General features: G+C 35.1%; 1 protein-coding gene and 1 non-coding gene across 2 annotated transcripts in view; one reads left to right on the forward strand and one right to left on the reverse strand.

Moving 5' to 3' along the window:
- The window catches only part of LOC106665855 (LIM domain transcription factor LMO4), a 159,436-nt gene that overhangs the window by 16,519 nt on the left and 115,442 nt on the right, over nt 1–27,475 (forward strand). Inside the window, exon 2 of the mRNA XM_024229486.1 lies at nt 17,910–17,947. The gene's annotated coding sequence lies outside the window, so the exon portion shown is untranslated. The remainder of the gene's footprint in view (nt 1–17,909; nt 17,948–27,475) is intronic.
- On the reverse strand, nt 20,589–20,661 carry Trnae-uuc. The gene has a single exon. It is a non-coding gene; the product is annotated as a tRNA-Glu (tRNA).

The raw sequence follows: 27,475 nt of genomic DNA on the forward strand, positions 1-27,475 counted from the left end.
CTCCTTTCTCCGGTTACGGCCAATTTAATGATAGCGAATATATTTGCCTGATCTGCGTTCATTTTTGCAAACATTTGTTCATAAATGACTTTATGGTCATAACTCTGTTGATCTTCGTGAACCGCAATTTTTTTCAGTTCTTTGAGTTAATATTTTCAGGAAGGCCATATTGTTTCATTGTCATTCCTTCGTTTACAATCAGATCTTGAATGATGGATGGTGTAGTAGCTTCATAGATGTTCGCTTTATTAGTCTTTAAATGGTTCGCAAAGCATCGGTGCATCTATTTCTCCATTCATTATTAAATAAACAAAAAAATACCGACAAGAAATAATGATCTATTTTACATAATTATTGCATAGCTCATAATTTTGTATATATATTTTTACGATTCGCTCATCCCGCCGCTCTCGCTGCATCCTGAGATCTTACGATAAACAACTTCCTCCTCGCGGCCCACCTTCCACAATTGTAATCTGAACAAACAACATAACGTAGCTAACATCCGGATTAAAATAAGTTTGATAGCATGTGTTTACAAATGTTAGATTAGGCTTATATTTTAGAAAAAAGTTCCTCTTTTCAACGAAGTTCCGTAATGTGTCATGGTTTCTTAAGTTGAAATTGCGATGATAATGACAAAAGTGAAAAATTCTATTAAAACGTTGCGTTCACCCTCTCCCATTTTTTCCATCATTAGAATTGTATAGGTCGTTCTCTCTCTCACACTTAAGCCAAATCATTTTTTATATTATAGAGATATAACATTTCTAAAACAAAAATACTGTAAGGCTTTTATTCTGCTGTTGTTTTACATCAGAATTTAGTCCATTGTGGAATCTGTAATTTGGTCATTATAGTCTGCGCTATCCTCGCTGAGTTGGTCTGTCAGATGCTATATATATTTAGTCAGATTTCTATCATAAAAGTAATTTTGTCGTTAGCTTCTTTATAGTCTTGAGTGGAGTTACAGTCAGTTCGAACAATCTTCAAGGTAATAACGTTTTAAAAACTTCTCTGGGTTTTTATTTTGCTATTTCATCAGAGTTTGACTATTGTACCTCGTGTAATTTGATCATTATTCATCATCCTGGAAAAAAACACACAAATCCTTATGCTAAAAGAGAATCTAAATAAAATACCTGGTCCCAAATATTAATTATTATTACGGCAGATTCTTTGTTCATTTCATCTATTGTAGATATAACAACATGAGGTAATACGTAAAAAGGAAGATTGTGCACGACAAAGTGGTCGAATATTCGGTCCCAGTAATAAGTAAAGAGTCCAGATTTGTTTTGTCATAAACCATTATCCATTAAAATGACTTAAGAGCATCATGTATTTTTTCCTGGAGCTTTTGAGTATTGTTGTTGTGTGTCCTCTGACTCAAATATTGTTTTTTAATTTTTGTAATGTATCACAATTAGGCTTGCTGAGCCAAACCCTCTGAAGATGTCCGGAAGTTGTAAAGCGTCTGACAAACCAAAATGTTCGGCAAGAGGACGCCACAGACAACAAACACTTTGCTCATCTCCGATTAAATTTTCACGCTTTTTAAGATATGGAGTTAAATACCGCCATTAGATTTTTGATGAAATAAACACGTCTAGCACCCTGTCAGGAATGTAAACCGATTATTTATCTACAACTGTAAGAATATATGAATGGAAAAAATATGATCACGTTCTGACTATATTTTTCAGCCTTAGGGTAGATGTTCAATTTATTCGCAGGGAGGCTGCGAGGTAGATTGCAAACGAAGGGAAAAAGTCGGTTGTAAATAATCGAAACAACCGATCAAAAAACATTAAAATAGAAATGCCTGAGAGGCAGTTAGACCTGATCGAACTAATGGAATACATTGTAAGAGGAGTGGTGGAGCCGAGTGAAAGGGAGTCATAAAACAATACTATCCTTGTTTCGGGAATTGAAAATGGATGTAACCGTCGGGGTTGGCGATGCTTTATAAGCTAAAGGGCTTCGGTGATATTACACCCTTGTTCTAAGTCCGGCTCAATTTGCAAATTCTCTTCCTCTTCCTATTTTTTCCTTTTTCTCTTCCTCTCGTTTCTCCTTAGTGGGGTGACCGCTGCTGGCATAAACAGTGGGAACAAGTCCTGGGGGTTATCCATCTCCCTCCTTCTCCAGCATTTCCAATAAGCGTCCCCCGCCAGTGGAACGCAATATATCCGTCCTTCCCTCCGGTTTATATTATACCTACACTGGGCTGGCATATCCACCCGGAGAGCACCCCCCTTGATGAAAAAATAATAATGCGAGTTTGGTGAGGGGCCAGTTGGCCCTACCCGCCACCGCTTTCCCTTCTTATTTCCATGCCTTTCCACCTCCTTGAAGGTCGTAAGCCATTGTCCCGCTCAAGTCCGTCTTCAAACTGTCCAATATTAAAGGCAGAATTCAGCCGGACCAGCTTCTCAATTAAATACCACTATACTAACTCCACTTAGTAAGTTAATAGGCACTAACTGAACTATTCTTCTTTTGTCCAACGTGAAACTTAAGGTATTGATGTACAGAATGATTATAATATCAAAAAATATATTTATAACATTTTGTGGTTTACTTCTGGAATATTTACAGTTATGCTTATCAATAAAAAAAGCTCAATTACTCTCAACTTAACTAATTGTGAAATTTCTTCTTGGACTCTGGGTCAAATTGATTATTATTATCCTCACTGTTTTGATCTTCGGCCGGAACGCATCTGCTAGACCAAACCTGCAAGAATAGGCAAACCAAAATTATCGGACCCGATCAGATTTGTAAGTTTATCCTGCATATAAAATTTATCATAATAATTTTGTTATATTTCTATCTATTTTTTTTCAATCGGTCTAAGTCTTTATTAAATAGCGTATAAGAAAAATGCACAAGTATTCATTATATTAGTTATTACGAAAAAAAATCATTCACTAGAAGTAGCTTTCTTCTCTTCTCTATCCTTTTTCACTATTTTCTTTCGCGATTGTTTTTTCCCTTCTTCTTGGCTGATCCATAATTTAGCGAAACAAGAAAATTCTTTTGTGTCAAGCGATTTCCTTTAATCCGCCCCTTCCTTAATTTATCCGCGAAAAAATCAGTACTGCTTTTGTTGAAGTCGAGATTTTATAATGATATCACGTCTTTTGATCCATTTATTTTTTACCTTGTAGGCCTACTCAACAATAATAGACGACGTCCATCACTTCCAAGGCTTTGAACTTGATGGGCTCATGGACAAAAAAAAGCCACAGTACACGTGATCGGACCCGATCATTTCCGGTCCACTTTCTAATTTCTTTTAAGGTTTCCACAAAGATTCAACCCACCTCCGCATCCTGTAATTAATTCCGCAGCCGTGGAACGGAGTATATTTGCTGTGCAAGTCCCTGTTCCGGTTTACTTGGGCACAGGGGAGTTGAAACACCTTTCAGTTAATGGCAACGATATTTAGCACCTTAAAACGAATGAAGCACTTAGGTTGATGTCTAAATTATAACACCTTGCCGCCTTTGGATCGAACATTTTAAATCACTTAGGGCGTAAGATAGTAAACACTTGCATATCGAGGGAGTAGGCGTACCATATAGCACTTGTCGGTTATGGGAAAGACAAGATTCCCTTATACTCTAAGCCCCTTAGCGAGATGTGGCCGTACAGTTTTGCATATTTATGCAGTAATACTACAGTTATTTATACAGAGGTTCTCCGTGTCGTTTTATCATATTAATTTCATATAATACTATCATAATGTAATCTTTTTAATCTATCATAACATCCTCTATAATATTACGTCTGTTTTAATCGAATCTAATTATAAATACAAAACAACAAAAACTACTAACTTCAATAAGGGAAAACAAATATTTTGTTCATTAGTACTATTAACACTCCTGTCAATTATCCTAGTAGTGATTCCTACTAAGATTTTTAAAAAAGAGAGAGGAGAAACTGTTCTTGCTTATGTTAGCTTTACTTTCATCCTTTGAATTAGACCATAAGTATGTCAGTTGATCCTATTTAACCAAAGTAATTTTTTAAATTGATTTATAATTTTTATGTTAGCTGTGGGTGAGATGAAAAATTAGTATTACGAGCAGGACTCGTACTCACGACCTTCGGCTCAATACTCCTCTGGACTAACCACTTGAGCTATCGTGACTTCCGTCCCAGAGGATACCAACTCATCACCTCAACCTACAACTTTTTCAGATTTCCGTCTTTTGTGCTAATATATTCAAATATCGTGTAATCGAGTTCAGATGATGAACTCATGATTCAGATTTCATAAGAAAAATAAATTTAATACATCAGATAAATTGGGAAAAAGCGATTCCAGTTAATGCCGACTATACCTGGTATACAGGTGTAGATGGTTCTAAGACAAGTCCTAAATTTAATATTAGTCTTGCGCATCATATATGCCACTGTTGTTAAACACTGCCTGATAGATCAGAATGATGGGTGTTACTAAAAAGTAAAGTCCAAAGCCGTTTGGGCTTGCATTAAGGCCATTGCGGAAAAGAACGAGATTACCCTTGTTTACGTACTAGGGCAGATGGGCAACGACGAGGCCGATAAAGTGGTCAGGAAAGTTAGACGAGGGGCATATATTGGCGCTAAATGCCAAAAACGTAGATCCGGCAGTCAATTGGTTAAGAATAAGTTGTCGGTTCAGTTGGATTGTATTTCAGGACAGTGGCATGGGAAAAAGTTCATTAAAGGACCATCGAAGACAGCGTGTTATGACTGCTGACTGGCAATATCTAGACACTCCAGAGGCATAGTATAAACTCAGTCAAGCCTGGCAAATATGGCCAGGAAGAAGAAAAATAGCGGAAAAGGAAAAATACATGTCATCTTCTTGGTGTGAAAAGATTATTAGCACATGAGACTTAACGTTAAAAAATAAAAGAAAAAATGAAGATTGCACAATAGACCAATATTGGTCGAGGTGTGTAAGGCCATAAAAATATCGACTCCTTTTAACCTTAACTTGACAGTACAGCTAAAAATTGGCCGCTAATAATTACAATCTTGTGAAAAGATGTTTCTTTTCCAAAATCATATGTTACCTCCATCAGAATTGGCCGTCGCAGGTGCACCTGCTTTCGGTTTTTAATAAATCAACCGATTTGAAAACAAGACTAGATGTGGTATTAAATTACTTCGAGCCTTCAAGGGATTGCGGGGTATGGCCCGTGTCTCCCCGTGTGGCGGATCTCCTACCCAATCTCGGTTATATTTATTGAATGAGGGTTGATTTGGCATGTCTAATTTAAATCAGAAGGGGTAAAGGCTTAAGATCCCCACCCGCAGGCAGTCCCCAACGGGGATTAATTGGAAAATACATTTTTATAACTAGACACAATTCCATTAGCCTCTCTTGTCATTTTAAATTGATTATCCTACCCAGCAGACGGGGTTTTATGGTTCAAAGCAATTCAACTTCTTCAGAACTTAGTAAATTAAATAATTTCAACTTTAATTAAGGTAATTAAATAATCCACTGAAAAAAATTCTAGCTACCAACTCATAAAGCCGTAAATTAGTCTAGGACTATTGCTATTTCACTTTTTTGTCAAAACTTTTTAATTACCTAATGAGACTTAAAATTTATTTTATTTCTAACATTTCAAAGCAGTTTAAAACCACATCAAACAAAAAACAAATCAATATTATAAAAAATATTACGTTATTGTTGTCACACCTTTTAAATGAAATATTTCATTCACCTTATTAATGAAATATTAATACATTTTATATAATTACAAAGTAATTCAGTATTTACTTAACTCAATTTAAGTATAAATGGCAGGGGCATCAGTGGCCGCAACGGTTTAGGCGTTGGCTCGGTGCTCATCACTAAGTTAGTGATCCCGGGTTCGAATCCAGGGCCTTTTTTCCGAAAACACCGCCACCCCGAAGGTTGATATGACGCTGTTGCGAACTCTCCTTAAAAAAAGTATAAATGGTTCCAGAAGGTGTTTTGTTGAAACAATATCTCAGCAGAAATATTGTCCAAACTAGGTAGATTAATCGGCTTAAGCCTAGCACAGGGCTTAATTTATTCGTATTGTGTGTAGTGTTTTTTTTTCAATCTAAAGTTTTCTAGTATTGTATAAATTCATAATTTTTTTTACCCACCCTACATGTATTTGTAAAATTGAAGCAATGTTTATAAATCCCAGGTCCTGAAGATGATCTCAATAAACATCGAAACGTTGGCACGATAAAGAAAATGTTTTTCTAAAATCTACCTCACACCAGACCGCATCTCACGATCTTCGAATAATCATTTGTTGGTATCGTAATTTTGCATATTAGTTTTTTCAAGGACCTTCAAATTCCAGAATTGTATCAGTGACAAGAGAATCTGTGATCAGACTGAGCGAGCGTTAGGGAAATAAGCAGTGTGTCGCTAGGGGTGAATTCTTAATCGATCGATTTGGATCGCAAATGTAATGTATATTGTCTCAGTGCAACTTTCTTTCATTTAATCAAATCTAATCGAAAGGCTATCAAACTTCTTTAACGTTAACATGAAAGTAAGTGCCTTCTAAATTCCAACCAATGCAATTTTTGATGCTTTTCACCAAACCGCTTTCTGGGAAGGAAGGGAAGGCGACCTTATTATGGCCTGCCATTATGTTTGTCCAACATCAATTTCGTATTTTTGCACAATTTTGCGAAAAATATAATCCTATTGTTTAGATAGGGAGACATTAGGAATATAGATCTATTCAAGCCTTGATAATCCTGAACCGAGTTATAGGTTAGCATTGTAAACTTTAGTCAGCGTGTCGTAAGGGTAGAAATCATGATTAAAATAATCGAATAATTAAGAATAGACTGCAGGCTGGTTTTATACGAATTGTTAAGTCCGAACCAAAAGAGAAAACTCTTTATTAAGTACTGTATACCTTCACCGTCATCAGATTTCTTTATTTCCTCCGTTATGTTATATGTAAGCTCAATTTTATTTTCTTTATATTCTTATTGTCATTTATATTAACAAATAAAATGAGAAAAAGGTTTGTGTACGTTGAATAGAGCTTTAGGCAATGTGAAAAGTCATATAAATTGTGTAGGTATGACAAAAGCAACATATAAATATACCTAGGCAAATATATTGTTAGGAATTATGCGGTTTTCCGAGATATTCTCTGTCAGTGTTAGGATAAAAGTGGTTACCATACATTCAATTTAATTGTTTTTATGTTTTTTAATTTTTTAGCATAATTTCCAGGCCATAAAAATACGTATTTGTTTGTTGCTTGCATAAAGAATTGCACTGCGGCATCGAAACGTTCAACGGCACTAGGGATCATAAAATTGCAGAAAAGGGCGTAAATCAGGACGCAATTTCGTAAAGGCAGTTTATACATATTATAGATCGGACCTCGTGCGTGCTAGAGAATATCTTGAGGAACCCGCCGTAAAAATCACCAGGATTCAATTACACCTCTTTTCAATATAACCCGAGGAGTCGGAACCGATTTTCGTTTGGTTGGCAACCGTCGTCGGTGGCTACAGGGGCGAAACCCTTGCTCCATTTCTTGTGCCGACGACTTTTCGCAGCGATGCGAACATCCCAATGGGATTTTATTGTCGAGGTGAAAACGAGCGTTTCCAACACCCGATTGTTTGACGTTTATGGTTACTAAGAGGATTCGTCACGCGAGCTTTCGACCAACAATTACGACCGAATGGCGGAAAGATCAATTATATAATAATATAGGTACCTGGGGGAATGTTAAATACAACAAAACCTCAATTTCAATTAGCCATACACATATAATTGTTCAGAAAATTCACACAATAAATGAAACAACAAGATGTTGGCTGTTCGTGGAAAAACGTCGTAGACATTTCATTGTTTGATATTTTATTTTGATTTTGTAAATCCACTCATAAACTGTCAACTATAATTGGAACTGACTAACCTAATATATTAACTGGACTAAATCTTAATGAATTATGTGATAAACTTCATGGAGGTTATTTTTCCAAACCCTTGCTGTTTTGGTCTGTCAGAGGTGTAAGAATTCTCGCCGGGACTTCTTGCCAAAGCAGCAAGGATAAGCATGCCAAAAAGATCTAAAACAACCAAACTACAAGTTATTTATTACATCCATTAGAGTTCTTGGTCCGATTGACCAAATAACATCTTTCATTTAATTAATCGTTATGTAAGGTATTGGTTGAGATAAAAAAGTCAGTGTCACGAGCGAGATTCGAACCCACGACCTTCAGCTAAATACGCCGCTCCTCTACCACTGGGCTCTCGTGACTTCGATCCACTCGGATACCAACTTCCTGTATATGTATATAATCGAATTATTTAAATGAAATGTCTTGTTTTTTTATGTTATATATATATACATAGTTAAAGTATATATTTGAGAAGTTATATTTAAAGTTATAAATGTATATAGTCCGTTAAGGTTATTTAAGCTAGCATGTTTTAGTAAATTAAGTTATTTATTTTGTTTTCATTATTCTCATGTTTATATGAGTATACAATTGAATTACTTATATGAAATATCTAGTCTAAGTTATATTGTATATATTTAAATAATTTATATGAAATGTTTGTTTAGATTTATAAAGGTATAGTCTAACGGGTTTATTTAAGCTAGTAAGATCTATTTAACAATCTTTTTATTTAATTGTTTCATTGTGCTCATGTTTTTATTACTAGGCAAAATAGTCTATTTATATTGTTTAAAAATGTTCTAACCGCCAAAAATTCTCTTTAAAAATTGTCATAAAACCTCTCAGGGAAAAAAAAAATCCCTGTAAAACCAGATCGCCGCCCAGCGGTCCATCTCGGAAACGTTATAATATAATTATAACGGCTAAAGATCTGTGTAAGGGGACCTGTTGTGGTTGAAAAAACAAAAAATATTAATTTAGAAATTTATTAAAACAAATAATGTGATAAATAAAAAAATAAAATAAAAGCAAACGCTGTAAGAGGTTTACACCGAAAAAAAGCAAAAACACAAATAACAAAATCAAAGAGGATACCAACTTCCCATCTCAACTCAATTTCGAATTTTCCCTCTTTTTTCCCATTTTCCAATCCCAATCTATTTTCGAATCTCCCTAGTGATACTAACTTTTTCATTTCAACCAATACCTTACGTAAAGATTAATCAAATGAATAAAGTTACTTATTACAATCATCTCAGAATTGTGTGGGTGTAAAGAAACCTAAATTAGTTTTACGCGACTGGGTTATTTTTGCGATGAATCCGCTATTTACAATATACATTAATCTCTTTGTTTATGCAACAATCTCAATCTTTTTGTATGTTTATTTATTTTAATCATGTCTACGTGGCTAACAATCATAATTTTTCATAAATGTGCTGAGAGTTCTAACATAAAACTATTTCTTAAATAGTGAAATGTTTTATTGTTTATTTAATTTCCCATGTCTTTCTGTTCGTGTATAATTCTTGCAAAGGTATGCATGGTTCAAAGCATTTAAATCAATTGTGAGAATCTGTTTGAGTAAGTGAAGAAACGTGTGCACTGCGTGATTACTTCTCACTAATATACTAATTAATCTAATTATAAATGTATGTAAACACGAGAATAATAATATAATCGTCTAATCTAAATTTTTTAATTGATTGCTTATTTAACTATGAATAATAAGCTATAACTAATGAATAAGAAAAGTCGTTTTACATTCCTTACAATAAATACTTTTATAATCCCATTTTTCATTGAAAAATTATATTTAATTTTTAAAAAAGGGGGGATTGTAGATATTTATTTTAACGAATTTATTAGTAAATCATTTTACATATTCGCTTTTTTTTTTATTAATTTTGTCAGACTACATTGCGGCCATGTATTAAACTAATTGTAAGTTATATTTTCTCATAATAGAGTAGATTTTAACATTTTAATTCTTTTTTTACTGTGTTGCCCTTGATCAACGTTACGGTTCTTCACACACCAGAGTTGTGCAAAATCTCTGGCAGATATGCAAATAAAAGTACTCCAGCAGCCTCCCGCCCCACCTGGACGGGATTAACGGAACTTCAGTCTTGTCTGTTGGGAAACGGTACAATTTTCTGGACCGGACAATATTCGCACATGTGTAATTTAATATCTCATATTCTGTGGAAGTGAATGCGGACTTATCGTCTAAAACGTGTGTTTTGCCCCTACAATTTTCCACGTTATTTTTTAAAATGTTTTTATATTATTTTTTATTATTAAGGCTTTTACCTAAAAGTGTGAAAACTCGGTGCACCGGGGAAGGAAGTAGACACGTGCGGTTCACGCATAAGCAACCGATCACCAAAGCGTCAAAAACTCCTGCCCATTCATGCCTTCGGAACAATGGTCTCGTGTTCATGTCTTCCAAAAAGGGAGGATGACTGATCAAAATCAGTTTTAGCTCGAAGGAAGTCTTGAAAAATTTATTCAGACACTCAATTTGTTAAAACAGTCTTGACAGAAATTGGAGTTGATTGAGGAAATGCGAATAGTCATTTTTTTCTCTCTAAAAGTCAATATTGATTTCAAAACCTTTTTGTATTTTTCACAACGCATTCTCGTTTTCTTCAGTTTTTTTTCGTTTTTCAGTGGTACGGAGACAAAATATCTCGGCAAACTAGGTTTTTCAGTTTTTTGCACATCTTCCTCTCTAATATATTTATTTTTCAAATGTACAATAATTTTTGCAAATCATAAAAGGATTGCAAAGCTTGCACCAAACTTTCTTCTGATAATTTAGAAAAATTTGAAGGAACTATTTTTTTAACCTTGACCATCCAAAATCTGCTTTCTTAACCAGGCTTCCATTACAAAGGACACGTTTTGCTATTTCTATCATCAGAATTTTACTAAAATATACGTGACAAACAACTTCTGTTTGAAAAGAATCAACGCTAACGAAGCGTACGAAAAGAATAAAATTTAAATTCAATGGCCGACATTAAGCAAAAATTTCTCATTCTCCTTCTAATGAAATTAGCAACCATTAATTGGGATTTACGCTTCACCATCAACTATGTCATCAGTCATGTTGTGGGCATCAGCTTGATCGTGGGTCTTCCTCGATATCGATCAATCCTGGAAGCTGGGATTTCTTTGTAAGCTAAAGGGGCTCATATACTTTACACACTTGCACTTCTGCAGGTCTTAACCTGGCTGACAAGTATTTCAGTGGTATTTCCTCTCACTCTCCTTAGACGGTCGTTCTAGACGTTACTGTACTCACTATATACTGCCGATAATCCCTCCCATTCTGACACCAGTATCGCAACAATCGCTAATGCGGCCATTCGATCCTCCAACTCCGACCCCATTATACAGTGCTTCGTTGAACCATCCAGATATACTATATTCCCATGAACATTGGTTCAAGAAATGGAGAATCAAACTTAACACCACAAACTGCAAAAGTATTAACTTTACCCTTCAACTTATTACTCCAACTGTTATAACTTCATCTGACTGAAAACTAGCGACTAGTGACTGGCCTGGAATCCTCATCTACGATTTAAAAGGACAGAACTGAACTGACGATATTTATTTTATAAAAGGCTACAAGACGGTACACCTAAACTCTACATCGACTAAAAATGTCGATGTACAACCCAATGTTGAAGCCAACGTCTGTAATAGATCCATTAGTGTTCGTTGTCCAATTGACCAAATAACTTATTTTAATTACTATGGAATAGAACTATGGGGATCAACCAAATGATACAATTTATGCAATATCCAAAGTCCTACAAGCTCGACCTAAGTGTATAAAATAAAAGAAATTGCAACATCCAGCTGCGAAAATTGTTATCTTAAAACCTTCAGTACTAGAATAATCCTTAAGTAGAACTTTCCTCCCGATCGATTTTCAGTAATCCTCGACGTCTAAAAACGCAATTGCCCTGTGATCTGCTCTCATACTACAGAGTGTGATAATGTTTATAACGTTTTTAATCAATATCTCGCTTATAGATGTGCATAATTAAATAAAATGTCCAAAAAATATCGAACTTTTGAAATTAATTCCAATTACAAAATCTGTGTGGGGAAATTGGCATTAGGGCTTAAAAGTGTATTGATTTTTTTTGTGGGGGGTCCATTTGCTTTAATTTTTAATTCCTTAACATCCCTTTTATTTCCCCCTTTCTCTGTTGATTTCATATTATTATAATAAAAATATGTATACTATGTAAAAATTCGTATGAAAAACAGAAAAAAATTGTCAGAAGTAACGGAACTTATATTATATTGAATATTTTACAATTTAAAAAAACTTTACATACCTGTAAGGTAACTGTAAAATTGTGACATTCGTTTGAAAGTTGGAAAACAAGCGAATAATTTAAATATGGTTGGAATGTTTGGGCGTGGGAGAGGCACGCTGTACTTGTCGACAGTGTCAATTAAAGTTCTGTTAGTCTCAGTTCCATCCGGAACTCTTTTGCATATTCCTTTCAATAGATCGAGTATATTCTCTTTTCAGTTTTTACAGCGGGACGTTTATTATCGGCTGTTAGGAGGCCGTCAGGTTTTAGTCAACCGTCGTTCGAGAATTGATCGATGGTGATGATGCTGTGTTTTACTACCTGTTATCTCCCTTTCCCCTAAAGGAATGAGAAAAAGCAAACAATTTGAACCGACAGCATTTTTATTAACGCTTCTTCCCGAGCTGAACGTGGGGGTGAAAAAGGGGGTGATCTCCGTAGCCCTTTAAGAAATTTAAAAGTGCAGTTAAACCAAAAAGTAATGAAAAGATTTAATGAATGAAATGTTAGATCATTCTTGGTTATAAAGTGACTAGCCTTTTTGTTAATACCCTATAAGAATTAATTTCTTCTTCTTTTTTTTTCTTTTTCACTTTTGTTTCAAAGGAATACAGCTAACAAAAGAAAAATATTTTTTAAAATCTTTAAAAATAAAAGTAAAATCCCAGGTAAAAATCACTCAATGTTTTCCTCTGTTCCTCTTGACCGACGGACTCTTAATTTATGCTCTCTCAGCAAATAAGTCTACATACCCTTTATTGCTAGAAATTATTGATGTAAAAATCGTTTCTGCCGTAACAAGAACTCGATAGAATCAGAAATATTTAGCTTTTTTAACTTTCGGTTTGTGCGCAAATGGTTCAGCCAATAATTCATGGATGGATGAAACTTATTTTAAAATCTGTCGCTCTTTCCTCCGAGCCTTGTCCAAACGGCATGGTATGCAAATGTTTTCACATAAAAATTATACTTGTTTCCATTATAATTGACAGCTAACATATTTCCTCTTGCCTCTTTTAATTGGCTAATTATACTTAATTTATGAACGTTTTTGCAATATGTTAAGACTGGTTGAAATTCTCGGAGAGGAGCACATAAACAATAGAAAAGTGCATTTTAAACAGAACAAAGAAAGAGTTAAAAAGCATCTTGTTTTAGACGTCATCTAGCAAGAATGTATTCGGTGGATGTGAATGGATGTTTCATTTAATTTTTGAACAAGAATAAATCTTTCTTGCTTCCCCCTCCAGGCAATGTCATCGCTATTTCAAAAAGGGCCAAAACCTCCAATCATGTCGAGTGGACAAAGGATTTGTGTGGGACCTGCAGGTTAATTATGAGCTGGGATCGCTCTCGTGAGAACAGAACGTATCAAAATCCGTTATGTTCAACGAGTCCGGCTTAAATGGTCTTGGAAGTTGCAACTAAACCCGGCCAGAAAATTATCGACAGAACTTTACCAGAAAACCTCTGCAGGTTATTTGTAACGAACCTGTTCCTGAGCGTTGCCTCTCTCCTCCAACTGGGTATAGTTGCGGGAGAACTCTCAACTGAACTTTCAAATGCACCGTTCCGATTTGTGTTTAACCGGTATTTAATTAAAGCTCGATCGATTCTCTGGACGAAACGATATACATGGGAAGTGAAAACTGGAAATCATTCCTTCAACAAGTTCTAGCTTCAATTGAAATGGGAACTGTCCTTACTCTTGGAAACGTATAGAGAAATGTATTTATTTTTGATGATTTGATCAGGTTGATGATTTCTATACGTATCATATGGTTTTAGTACCATAAAATCCATTTATATACATCATTATGTATATTAAGAATTTTAGGTTTATCTAGATATAAATTTAAAGGATTTAAATGCGCGAATTGTTGTACAAGTGTTGTGTTTGTGTTTATTTGTTGGGATGATTGTAATTTATTAGCGTGAAAGGAAGGGGTTGCTTATATCACCGCCCCGAGGAATATCGAATTCTCTCGGGGAGTGAGTTGACCAGATATCTATATTTGTGGTAATCTATATGTACATACATATATATGTATTGCATGTTTTGTTTCTATTCTGTATTTGACAACCAGAGGTACAGACGAGAGGCTAGCATTTTAGGATATCTACGTAGTATACTTTTAAAGCAGCGAGTCGGAAACCAGATCGAGACGCCCAAATGGCTGCAGTTTAAAACAAAATACTCGCGAAAGAGGAGAAAAAGAAGGAAAACAACCAGAGGGCCGGCAATGACTTAGCTGTTTGTCAACCGATAAACTTCCCACTTTATAGAAGTTGATTGCCATAGCAAGATATTTGTCAAATACAAGGAAATATGAAAGTCAATGAGTGGAGATTAAACGAGATCGAGAGACGAATAAAGAAAAGGGGTGGTAGTAGTGAAAAGGATCAGAGAAAACTGGAAAGGAGAAGGGAAAGAGATAGAAAATACATACACAAGGAAATAGAGGATAAGAGACGAGGAAGAAGAGAAGTATGAGAGGGAGGGAGAGGGATTGAAAGACAAGAGAGTGAGAAATAAAAAAGTGAGAGGAAAGGAGAAAGAAGGACGCGCACGAGAAATAGAGAGAAAGAGAGAGAGAGAGTGAGAGAGAGAGAGTGAATGAGTGAGAGAGTGAGTGAGAGAGGACTGAATGACAGGTAGACAGTGAGAGGGTGAGGGCGAGTGATGATAGGAAAGAGGGGAATGAAAGAGACAACTGGGAGAATAAGACAATTTTAAAGTGTCGACGCAGAGAACATTAGTAATACAATTGTGATTAAATAATGTAACAAATATAATTATAGAAAAACGAATAAGTGGGCGAAACTGAAAAAAAGTAAAGGAAGACGGGTAGGGTAGGTGGAAAGAAACGGAGTGACAGGGTAAGAAAGAGCATTGGAGAAAGTAACCATAAAGTAGTGCTTGAAAGTAGAATGATAGTTGACTAGTGATAGTGAGAAAATTATTAAATGACTCATACGCAGAACAAGGAAAGGAAACGTTAAGAAATTTTAATTTGCTGTATGTTTATATTCGAGAATCGGAGATCAAAGATGATTAGATATAGAAGAAAGCTTGTGAGGGAAATGTGTAGTCATGTAAAGTACCCGTATATAAATAGTTGGCCGAAGGATGGTTATGATTCAGGGGGAAATGTTAACAACCCTGACTGGTTTAATGCGGTCGATAAAGACGGTGTCATTATTGATGCTCGCCAGAGGAAATTCAGAAAATTTTAATTAAAAACCACTTGTTTCCAATAGGGCGATTTAATACTGACTTAGTCACGAAAAGTAAAGACCGCTTTTGCGACATGACTCACCAAGAACGTTGCATTCTCTGTCTCACGGCTTGGGGCGACGGATCAACAAACTCGGCATAATCGGCATGTTTCCGGCGTCAGAAACGAAAATGAAAAAAAGCATTTCAAAACTTTTTGAAGGACACAACTATGTTTTACATTGGATCAACGGAGTTCAACAAGTCGACAAGTCAAGAACATTTTCTAAAATTTTGCAAGATTTTTCGAAATCAAAATCCTCTGAACATTAAATCTGGTTAAGTGCTTCGTTCCCGCTTCATGACATGAATGTTTCAACTCTGAGCTGCGGCCTGCCCTCTCGGAGTAGTCATGCCGCCTTTTATTAATTAACAGGAAGTCCAATCAAGGGATGAAACCCTTCCCATCATCTGCATACCGCCCCTTTGGGATGTCCTCTCCCCCCGTTCCAGCGTCCTCCACGCTGCCTGTTCCATACTGACCAACCCCAGGGGGAAAAAAAGAAAAAGGGAATTAATTAAAACGTATTCTTAATTGTGGAGTGTGTAATTGTTATATCTCCCTCGAGGGACGCCCCTCCCCTTTCACTACCCACTTATTTTCTGGATAGTATGAATTTTTCAAAGCTTCAAAGTGGATCGGCCGAATACACTGTTTGTTGATGAAAGTGTGAATGCGTACTATTTTAATTACATAAAACGTCGTTAAATGCGGTATTCGACCGATGTAGAACATATTAAATTCTTCCATGGCATTTTTGACAATGGGTGTGGGGTTGAGAACGTAACCATAAAATAAATGTCAAACATACTATGTAATTATTCTTTCTATGTAAGATCTTGGTTGAGATAAAAACATCAGTGTCACAAGCGGGATTTGAACCCACGACCTTCGGCTAAATACTCCGCTACTCTACCACTTGAGTGGAGTATTTAGCGGAAGGTCGTGGGTTCGAATGTCGCTCGTGACACTGACTTTTTTATCTCAACCAAGACCTTACATAGAAAGAATTAACTTGGTCAATTGACCACTAAAAACGTAATGGATTAATACACTATGTAATATTTTTAATAACTTATACTACTTAAAATAATGATTATTTTAATCAGAAAAGTTAGACTTAATATCCGGTCGGAGAGTTGTGGAGCAGATTGCAAATTTGTACGAATTATGTCGGATCAGTCTCTTTCAATTTACACCCATCACTCCTTTTTCGCTTTCCGTCGTTTCCATTCATCAATCTAGGCAAATGTTTATTGCACTTACTTATTTCGACTACTTTCTACCTTCTTCTTATATTCGTTCTTTCTCTATCTTCTATCTTCTTCTTATATTATTATTCTTATATATACTCTTCCTCTCTCTCTCTCTCTATATATATTTTTTTTTCCTAGTTATCTATACATCTCTCTCCCTCCTCTCCCTCTCCCTTTCCCTTTCCCTTTCCCTTTCCCTCTCCCTCTCCCTCTCTTTTCTATCTTTCTCTGCTCTTTCTTTCTCTATATATATATATGTCTGCTTACCTATCTAAACATCTCTCTATGTTTCTCTCGTTCACTGTCTCTCTCACTTTTCTCTTTGTTCCTCTCACTCATTTTCATTGTGTACTGTATTCTCATGAACACTCCCACTTACTCCTATTCAAGGCTAAATGTTTAAATATGTTTCTTGGTAATGTTCGTAACTTCGTCAATTTGGGCGTTACATTATGGGCGTATGGGGACGAATGTGAGAGGGGAAGAGTGATGTAGAGAGTGTACGTGATATAATTTTCATATCTCTTACATGAAATATAAACTGTTTTTGAAAGAAATTATCGTTAAGATTCCAGTATTATTATTAAACGGGGACTCGTCGCTCGATCGGAAAAAAATCGTTTGAATATACCAAATTTAATTGAAATTGGTTGATTAAAGAAATATCTAATAGAAGTCGATTCTCTTTATATACGAGATATTTAGATTTTTGCTTACTTTATGTTTTGGTTGTTTTGAAGATATGACCGATTCGATTAAAACCAAGTTGATGACGTTCAGGTGGCAAGTCTTGGGTTTTCTTCGTGGTTTCTGCCCGACGGCAACTAGTCTTTGGAATGTTGAGGTCAATTTTTGTGATTCATGGTTAAACGAGGAGTGTCGCCTTACACAGATTACCTTTTCTTTAATTTTGCTCACGTACGAGTTTTTAAACGTCGCTGGTTTGTTTAAAATAAACCGGAGTTGGCTATGCATCATATTAAAATTGATACTTTTTTAAATAAATAAAACAGTTTCTTACATATACAGTTTGCTTGTTTTGTAAATATATTATAAATCTATCTAATATCTAATCTTTACAATATTTGTTTCAGGTAGGACGCAACGGTCAATATTCAACTACATTGTATTTGTAAGTATACATGCATATACATTGTAATTTTTTTGGCCGGTTTTGGAATTCTGAGAGAATATGTTAATAGTGTCAGATCTTTAAAATAATAGTCGATAAATTAGACCTCTCCATCTTACCAACTACTAATTTAAATACGTACAATTAATTAATTTCATTTTTGTTATAATCATATCGACCTTTTTTTTGTGTGTGTATATAAAGAAGGAATATTTTAAAATTTCGAATTACAATATTTCGAAAACTACTTTCCAAAGAGGTTATTTTTTAACTTGTTCCAAATTTTCTAGTGGCAAATGATTAGACTTGTGCAACAACTTAATTAGGATAAATATTTATACATATGAGATTAAGATAAAATAGAATCTTTAAAAAAATATAAAATACCTTACATTATGCTACTACAATATTATATTTTATTTAATGCTCTTTCTGAAGAAAGATCACGACAAGATATTTCCAAAGAGGCTATTTTTAACTTGTTCAAAATTTTCTAGTTAATGGTAAAGGATTATTCTTGTGCCACAACTTAATTAGGTTATTGATACATACATGATTAAGAGAAAACAGAATCTTTTAATTAAATATAAAATATTTTACGTTATGCTACCACAACCCTATATTTCATTTAATGCTCTTTCTGAAAGCGGAAAAACCGGTGGTTGCCCATGTCGGTGGAAAAATAGAAAAATTGGTAGAAAAATGTTCAGTAGTATTCATAATTAGATGGAAAATGGACATAACATTATTAATATTATTTTATTTAAAATAATTTTAAAATGTCCACAAATAAAGAAACCTAGACATAAAAATTTAAAATTTCAATATAAATGTTTTCTTCGTGTTTAAGAATGAGTAAAGAAAATATTATATCATGTACTTAAACAAAATTTATACGAGGATTGTAGAAAAAGTTCTTATTACATATTTTATAGACTAAACTAGAAAGAAAACCAAGCCCCTAGTTATATCTGTTCTCTTGACACAAACTTATAGCTATTACATGTCTTTCTAATAAATTTTAAGATTAAGGAAACCGAGGTGGTAGTTATTCATAGTTCTTTTGTTTTGTGACATAACAGTGCCTGTTGCATTTAAAAATTCACGAGCTAATAAGCTCTATTACTACTTGATCCATCTATTATTATTCATCAATCCTTGTTAGGGCATGTCTTGGTGTTAATTAGTTATGTCTATTGTTAAATATTGCGTATAAAAATGATATGATTAAAAACTAAAATGGGGTGTTGAGGTGGGAAGTTGGTGTCCGAGTGGATCGAAGTCATGATAGCCCAAGTGGTAGAGCAGCGGCGTATTTAGCCGAAGGTCGTGGGTTCGAATCCCACTCGTGACACTGACTTTTTTATCTCAACCAATACTTTACATAAAGATTAATTAATTGAAAACAGTTATTTGATCAATCGGGCTAGGAACTCTAATGGATTTGAATTTAGAAGACGTGTACCCCTTATATAATCTTTGAACTTTTGAAATAGCTAACTAGCTAGCCCTGTTAGTATAATCGACAATCCTGTTAGATTTGTGACACTTTTGTAATTGGTCAGCTTTATTTCACATATTTAATGTAGGAAATCCATCTTTTATACCGCGAATGGCTCACGTGGCGTGGAAGCGTACGGTGTTAAACATTTAAGTACCTACTTGAAACAGTTGTTAATTATTTAGAAAAGCTTTCTCGAAAAGGGGATTCCAATAGTGGAGATAGCTCAGTTATGTTTAGAATCGTTGGTTATCACAGAATGCGACTGAGGCCGAGTTTGAGGAAAGGCAGGCCCCGCAGGGATCGTAAATGTGCTCGTTTACGTATGAGCGAATCAAGGAATGCCTCGGATTCTATGCTTCTTGAGGCATGTCAAACATTTAGACAAACGCGGGGCCCCGAATTCAAACGGGAGAGAGGTACCTGGCCGTGTACCTCGACTTAAACCCCTTCAAGTATTTCATTAACGTGGAGGAATGTATCGAATGTGAAACATCGATCCTCGCAGTTTCTCGTCCGAGAGGCGAAACTAATAAAAGTTATCAGGGGATTAATGGAAACCTTCCGGCACGTCCAATTTGCCTGGGCCAACTTTTTGACAGCTTTCATTACCCCTCGGACCCACCCCGCTCGGCCCGCGAGCCCCCTTTTCGTCCTTAATCAACAATTAACTAGAACCGTCCACAATTATCGGGGGCAATGCTATATTCGTATAATTAAAGCGATAAAACGATTCGCATTTACATCTGCAATCCGACACGTTCTCTGTTAAATCAGGGCTTAATTTGTTTGCATTTTGTTAGATGAGCTCATCTAACTCAATGATGTTCAAAGATACAAAATGTAATCCATACTATGTACGACACATATAGTTTTTCAATTTGTACTAATTTAACATATATTTCATTATTGGTACACAGTTTGATTGATAATGGTTGTAAACACTAGGCTATTTCCTTTGTGATATACTGAAAACCGGTTATATCTAATATCTAAAATTTATATGTCAAATTATATTATTGTTCTTAAATGTTAACGAAATAAATCTTTTATTTAAATGGCGGCACCGAAATATTTAATTTATATTGTTCAATAGTAACAATAATTAATTAAGGTTTTTAGTTGAGATAAAAAAGTCAATGTCACGAGCGGGATTTGAACCCACAACCTTCGGCTAGAAACGCCGCTACTCTACCACCTGAGCTATCGTGACTTCGATCCACTCGGACACCAACGGTTGAGATAAGAAGTTGGTGTCCGAGTGGATAGAAGTCATGATAGCACAGGTGGTAGAGAAGTGGCTTATCTAGCCGAAGATCGTGGGTTCGAATCCCGCTCGTGACATTGACTTTTTTATCTCAACTAAAAAATCTTAATTAATTGAAAGATATTAATTGGTCAAGCGGACCACGAAAACTAGTGAATTGAGTAACAATAATTTAAATTATACAGAAATCGTGAGATGCGGTCTGGTGTGATGTAGGTTTCAGAAAAACATCTTCTTTATTCTCTCAACACGACACGCAAGAATGGCACAATTACACAGAAGACAAACACTTTGAGCCCTGAAGATGATCTCAATAAAGATCGAAACGTTGGCACGATAAAGAAAATGTTTTTTTTTTTTTAAACCTACATCACACCATACCGCATCTCACGATTTCTGAATAATTATCGACTAACGTTCACTAATCACGACAAATAATTTAAATAATGCATTATTACTAAAAGGAAATTTTGGAGGCGTGTGACATCTGTAGGAAGAGTAACATAGATGGAATAAAGGTTTCTAGAAAATAAAAACTCTCAAATAGCTTAATTGCCGATAAAGCCGCATTAATGAAGAATAAAATAGCTGAATCAGCTTATATTACAAAGAAAGTGGTAACATTAAAGGTGATTTCTTTTTGGATAAGAAACAGTTTATATAAAGAGAAAGGAGGTAAAGAGTTCCAAGTAGTTAGATGACTTATGAACTAATATTTCTAACCAGAAATTAGAGAATAATAACAGGCAAAGCTGCAAGATATAGTTAGTAGGTGACAACTGCTGGGAGAAAGAGTAGAGGGTATGACACCTGTTTGGAGAAGGAGCTGGGTAGATAAAAACAAGGAGCAAAGGGGAGACAAATGTCACTGCTATAGAAAGGGTCCCAAACTGATAAATGACTTATGAGCTAATATTTTTAAAGGGACCTTAATAAATAATAATAATAGAAGAAGAAGCCAAAGTTAGAAATTAACGTTAGTCCTTATACGACATGTGACACCTGTTTGGACAAGGAGCTGGGTAGATGAAAAGAAAAATCCCTCCAATTTAAAGAGTCCTATATTGGATGACCTATGTGCTAATACTTTTAAAATGTAATTGTGAATAGTAATAATAACAAAAGAAGTCAGAGTTACTAATGCCGGGCTTTGAATATGATCAGTTTAGATGGAATAAGGCCTTACTACAATAAAAATCCTAAAAGCTTCATATAAGCTAGTATCCTCTTAAGCGCATAATTGAATAATTTTGCAGTATAATAGAAGTTTATGTTACAAATTAGGGTCATTGGTCCCATGAAAGTGACGTCAGTTTGGTTAAGGAGTTGCATAGATGGATTAAAAATTCTCTACTTTGTAAAGACTATCGAAATACAACAATTCATATAAGCTAATACCTCTAAAGTGGCATTAGCGAATCATAAAATAACGGAAGAAGTCAGGATTTAGGTAAGCATTAGGGTGTGTCTCCCAATTTCCCTAAAGCCACTAGATTAAGGATTATCTCAGAGGGAGGGTAACTATCCCTCCCGCCTATTCCGTTTCATCTCCCTGCCGACGACCACTTTGAGGCAAATTTAATAACACAATCAGGCAATAAAGTGCTCTGTACTGACAAATGTCGGAGTGAAAAGGAGAAGGATGGGGGGGTCGTTGTCCACTTTTCCCTATGGCATGACATATTGCACACGCACACATATTGTAGTACTTACCCCTACCCGCCCCCGGTTTCTCACAACTCTCCCTCGTATCCTTTTTATTACTTGCCACCGATATTACCCCGTCTTCCGTCAGTTCCCTCGCCCCCCATCCGGCCAACTTCGGCCAATTTCAATTCCATGCACCCTTCCCCAGTCCGATCGCCCCTCCGCCTTTTTTCGGCCTTTTATACTTGTCCTTAATATTTCTAAAGTATTATGGAAATAACTCGACCCACTTATTCCTTTTATAAGGCGTAATTGGGGAATTTTTGTATACATTGAGTTTTTATCGTTATTACCCTCCTTTTCACGAAAAAGGGCCTTTTTTACAATTTGGTAAAAAATAAACGTTATATATTTTATTGTACAAAAATGAAACTAAAGAATGATAGTTTTCCTTATGCCTCTGAACTATCCGATTAAATTTAATGTAGCTTAACTGGCCATTGATGTCTGTCTGGAAGAAAACCAGACGAATGTTAATGTGTTGGGTGGCACAATCTGAGGCACAAACTACATATTTGTTCATTTGTTGAATATGTTGAATGTGAGGTAAGAAAGATTTTTTGGAGAATTCAGCCAGTTTTATTTTGGAACTTATCTAAAACCAACATCAACACAATAACAGTGGTAACTAACCAACTATATCCGTTTCTTTGCTTTATATATTTTATGATGTGTTGTATTTTCACCTCTAAATTTACGTAGTCGGCTATGTTAAAAGAATGCTCGTTGTGTTGTATTGCTTTTCTTGGCTTTAAAACAATGGGCTAAAAAACCTAAGAATCTAATTAATCTTGGTGTAGTTAAAAACGAATGTTAGATGGTAAGTCGAAGATGGTAGTCACATAGCTAGCCATTAGGGCATAGGTAACCAACATGGCAGCCATGAATTTAGCTGCTGTTTTTTGTTGGCACGTATTTTTATTTTTAAATACGCATTAATTAAATCTGACCAATACATTTCTTTTGTTAATTTCTGACCTGTCCTTGTATTCTCATTCATAATAGATACAGCCCCGCTCTTATACAGTTCTAGGCTGTTAGACGTTAGGATACAAGTTAAGTATGTCGGCAGGAATTGAAGCGTATCATTTGTTAGTACTTTTCGCGTGCATAGATAGCTTTTTGAATGAAAGAGTGGATTAATTTTCCTTTTTATTAACTACTGACGTCTTACAATTTAACACAAAAGAAAACCAAAACAAACTGCAAGACTTCACGGATACATAACTTTATTTTTGGTTGTACCAATCGCTACGCGCAGCATTGGGGAAAAATTAACGTTTAACATGTTAAGAAAAGAAGGGGTTTCACGATCTTACTGGACATTGGAGATAGCACGAGTTAACATCATAACAACATCTTACAAACATCGTGAATTACCCTAGTATTTGTTACTTGGTAGTTCTGGTTTTGAATCCCAGGTTGATAGTCCCAATTTTTTGGCACCTTGTTCCTTTCTTCCCATAATTTGACTAAATATTTTTATTCAGTTCAACCTGCATCAGGAACTTGGAAGCTTAATCTTTTACGTTATAAAGATAAATTGAACTTAATAATGATGAAAATACATCTAATTGAAAATAAGGGTTCTATTTTTAATTAGGTTTTTATAATAAGTTTTATTTCCTATGAGAACTTTAACTTCAGACCTGTTGATAATTGGTGTACATACAAATTTCAGTTTAATTGGGGAATCAAATTAGGACTGCGTAAATAATTGCGTCGTTTTTGGGCTATTTCCCTCAAACGACGGTGTTGAATGAGAAGATTGGAAAGGTTTGGAGTAGACTTGTATTGGACGGTAAGTGACTCTCCTGTTCCAGGTAAACAAATTGGAAAGTTCGTTAAAACTCCAGGGATCCCGAGGTGCCCGACCCCTTCTCCAGCCCATCCTCTCTACGGCAGAACTGCACGCAGACGGCCAAAGAAACCCAATTACTCTGCACGTTTATTTATTGCACTGGTAACGACCGGCGACTTTCTATGTTGTGACATAGCATAATTAGGCGTGTGTGATGTTGCCATCTCATAATAGCCGTCATAATGAGTTGGAATTTTAGCGTTCAATTCCTCGGAGGCCCAAGGGCCAAGTTCCGCCCCATCCATTGTCCTCTTGGTATAAACTTTTTTAATTAACCTATTAATTTTATTTTGAAAGTCCCATGTTACACGTGACAATAAGTGAAACTCCATATGCTTGTAATTAAAAATTGCTCAGCCTTTTAACCCTATATTAGTTTTTTTTAATTAATTCCATTGCACAACCCCTTTCCTCCGGCGTAAATTGCCACTCAAACTTCAGTGATTTAATTAATATTTTTTACGATTTTTTAATTACATTTTTTCTACAGAGAAGAAGAGTAATTAAATGCAAACGTTTGTGAATCGTTCTATAACAGCTACCTTTCTACTCTTAATTCGCCGGTCTTTCCCTTATTTTTGTATATGTTTAGTGCAAATAGAAAACATACAACCTCGTGAGAATATTAAACTATAAAATGTAAGTAGAGATCACCGGCTCGACCCCTATAATTTACTTTTTAGAAAGCGAGCGTAAAACTAAGAAATGTTTAACACGGAATAAAACGGTAAGGTGATAAAATTAATTAAACAAATTAAATAATATTTTTAAAATAAATTCTAGCATACCTCTGCTATTTATGACTTACAAGCTGTGACTCTAGCCGGTTGGCCTCCCGCAGGGGTCCAGACTTTACCTTCACCCAATGTGTTTACCTTTGTTATTACAAGAGCATTTTGAAAAAAAAAATCTAATTATATAGTGCAAAAAAATTATTATATATTTGAATGAAATAATGGGAATATCTATCCTTTTTTCACATAGATGTTTTAGTCCTCTTATTAAGTTAAGAAAACCCGCTTAACAATAAATAATGTTTCTCAAGCAGTAAATAGCTTTGAAATATAATCAATTAAGCAAAGGTTAAAGAAATAAAATATAATAAATTTAAACCGATTATGCTTCCTATTACTTCCGAGCCCATATTTTCAGCTTAAACAAGGTACCGTGCACGTTGATATTGGTAAGGTTTATTATTACAAGAGTATTTTTACAAAGTACATAATTTTCCTTAATCTAAACGCGAATATAGTGTGGGCCTGTGTTCTTGCTGGCTGTTCGGTGCCAAAATGATTCAGCGAGACGCGATCCTAGACGGACCTATTCTGAGGTCAATCAAATTGTTCTGCAATTAGAACCATATGGGGCGACGGTGGCCGCAACGGTTTAGTCGTTGACACGTCGCTCATCACTGTAAGGTAAAGGTCCCGGTTTCGAGTCCAGCGGCCTTGCATTCGAACCCTACATATTATAAATGTGTTTTTGTTTTGTTTTTTCAAAAACTCCAGCGACCCGAGGGTTTATATAACCTCTGCTTTTGCGAACCCTCGTTAAAAAAAATAAAATAATATAAAAAAATAAATAAAACCATATAAAGTCTCTTACGAATGGCACTAAGACATGCATGCCTTGCTTAAGAGATAGATAAAATTCATTCTGGGCCAAATTTGTAATAAACGCCGTTTTCACTAATAATTTTACATTTTGCATACAAGAAAAAATACCCACAGCGTATTTTAAGGTCGTTGGAATCCCGCCCGGAACACTTTCACCTCAACCAAACCTTACATAAAAAGAATAATTAATTGTAAGGTCATATTAAGGTTGAATGGAAATAGAACCTAAACGTGAGAACTGTGAAAAAGTAAGACCTAATATATTTTCACGAATTAATTATTAATTAATTAATATTTATTATAACATTTACACGAAAAATGGTGTGAAATTTTTTTATTTTTTATTTTCCTACTTCAAATCAGGCTAAAATACTTATTTAATAATAATATTGTTGCATCGAATTTTATTGTTTTCCACCTCATGATATGAGTCCTGTTCAGTAATTACGTTTGTCTACCCTATAAAAAAGTATATGTTTATAGGAATAAATAGTATAATATTTTTTAGTAATTAAGTATGTATTTATAGGATAGACAAATGTAATAAATTATGAAGAGGAAGGACTCATGTTATGGGGTCGAAAATGCCGTATGATTATTCGGAAATCGTGAGATGCGGTCTGGTGCAATGTAGGTTTTAGAAAAACATTTTCTTTATCGTGCCAATGTTTCGATCTTTATCGAGATCATCTTCATGGCTCAAAGTGTTTGTTTTCTGAGTAATTGTGCCATTCTTGTGTGTCGTGTTGAGATTCCCACCACATCTGTCGAAATGAATCATCATCGACTAACGGTCACTAATCACCACACATTGCTGCAGTGTATGTTTAACAGCCTACAATACAAATAATAAAGTTACAAAATAAACAGAAACAAGATTTAATTATTATTTTAAAAAAATTTCAATAATAGCTAGGTGAGTCAATGTGTTTTGTAATAATTTCATAAATATTGATCAAATATGGTCATTTGTGCTGTCGATAAATACTTTTACTCTCAAACAGCATTTTTTCCCAGTTAAATATTAACGATGTGAGGCTCGTAGTGACACGATATGAAAACAATTAATTTTATGGAAATTATTCTTTCATTTCGTCATTTTTACTCAAGAATCATATATTTCTCACAACGATTGTTCTCGATGGATAAAGTCCAAGAATGAAGTTCGAAACGTTCGTGACTCGACCCTGTCCTTGAATTGTTTTTCTATCGCCTCTGCCACACGATCCCTCTCACCGGCGATCTGGTCGTTAAGTCCAATTAGATTTTAAAGAGAACCGTTTTGAACGAACGGCGTTCTCATTATTGGGTGTCAATTGATTATATCTGAAACCCCCGAGAGAGTCAATTAACCGTCGGACGGACCGGCGTGTGAATATATACCAATTTACTCAACAACACTATTTATAGTAATGTACATCCTTTCGTAGTTTTTCAACGGGGTGCGTGGGCGGTTTGGGCGAGAGGTTGAACTGACTTTTAAAACCACAACTTCACATTTCAATTTAAATAGGATATACATGTAAAAACTGGACGTAACGTCTATGTAGGCTACAACGGTCAATAACTACATTTA

The sequence above is a fragment of the Cimex lectularius genome, unplaced genomic scaffold (genome assembly GCF_000648675.2).
Source record: "Cimex lectularius strain Harlan isolate CLEC.00 unplaced genomic scaffold, Clec_2.1 scaffold197, whole genome shotgun sequence".
Taxonomy (NCBI): Eukaryota; Metazoa; Arthropoda; class Insecta; order Hemiptera; family Cimicidae; genus Cimex; species Cimex lectularius.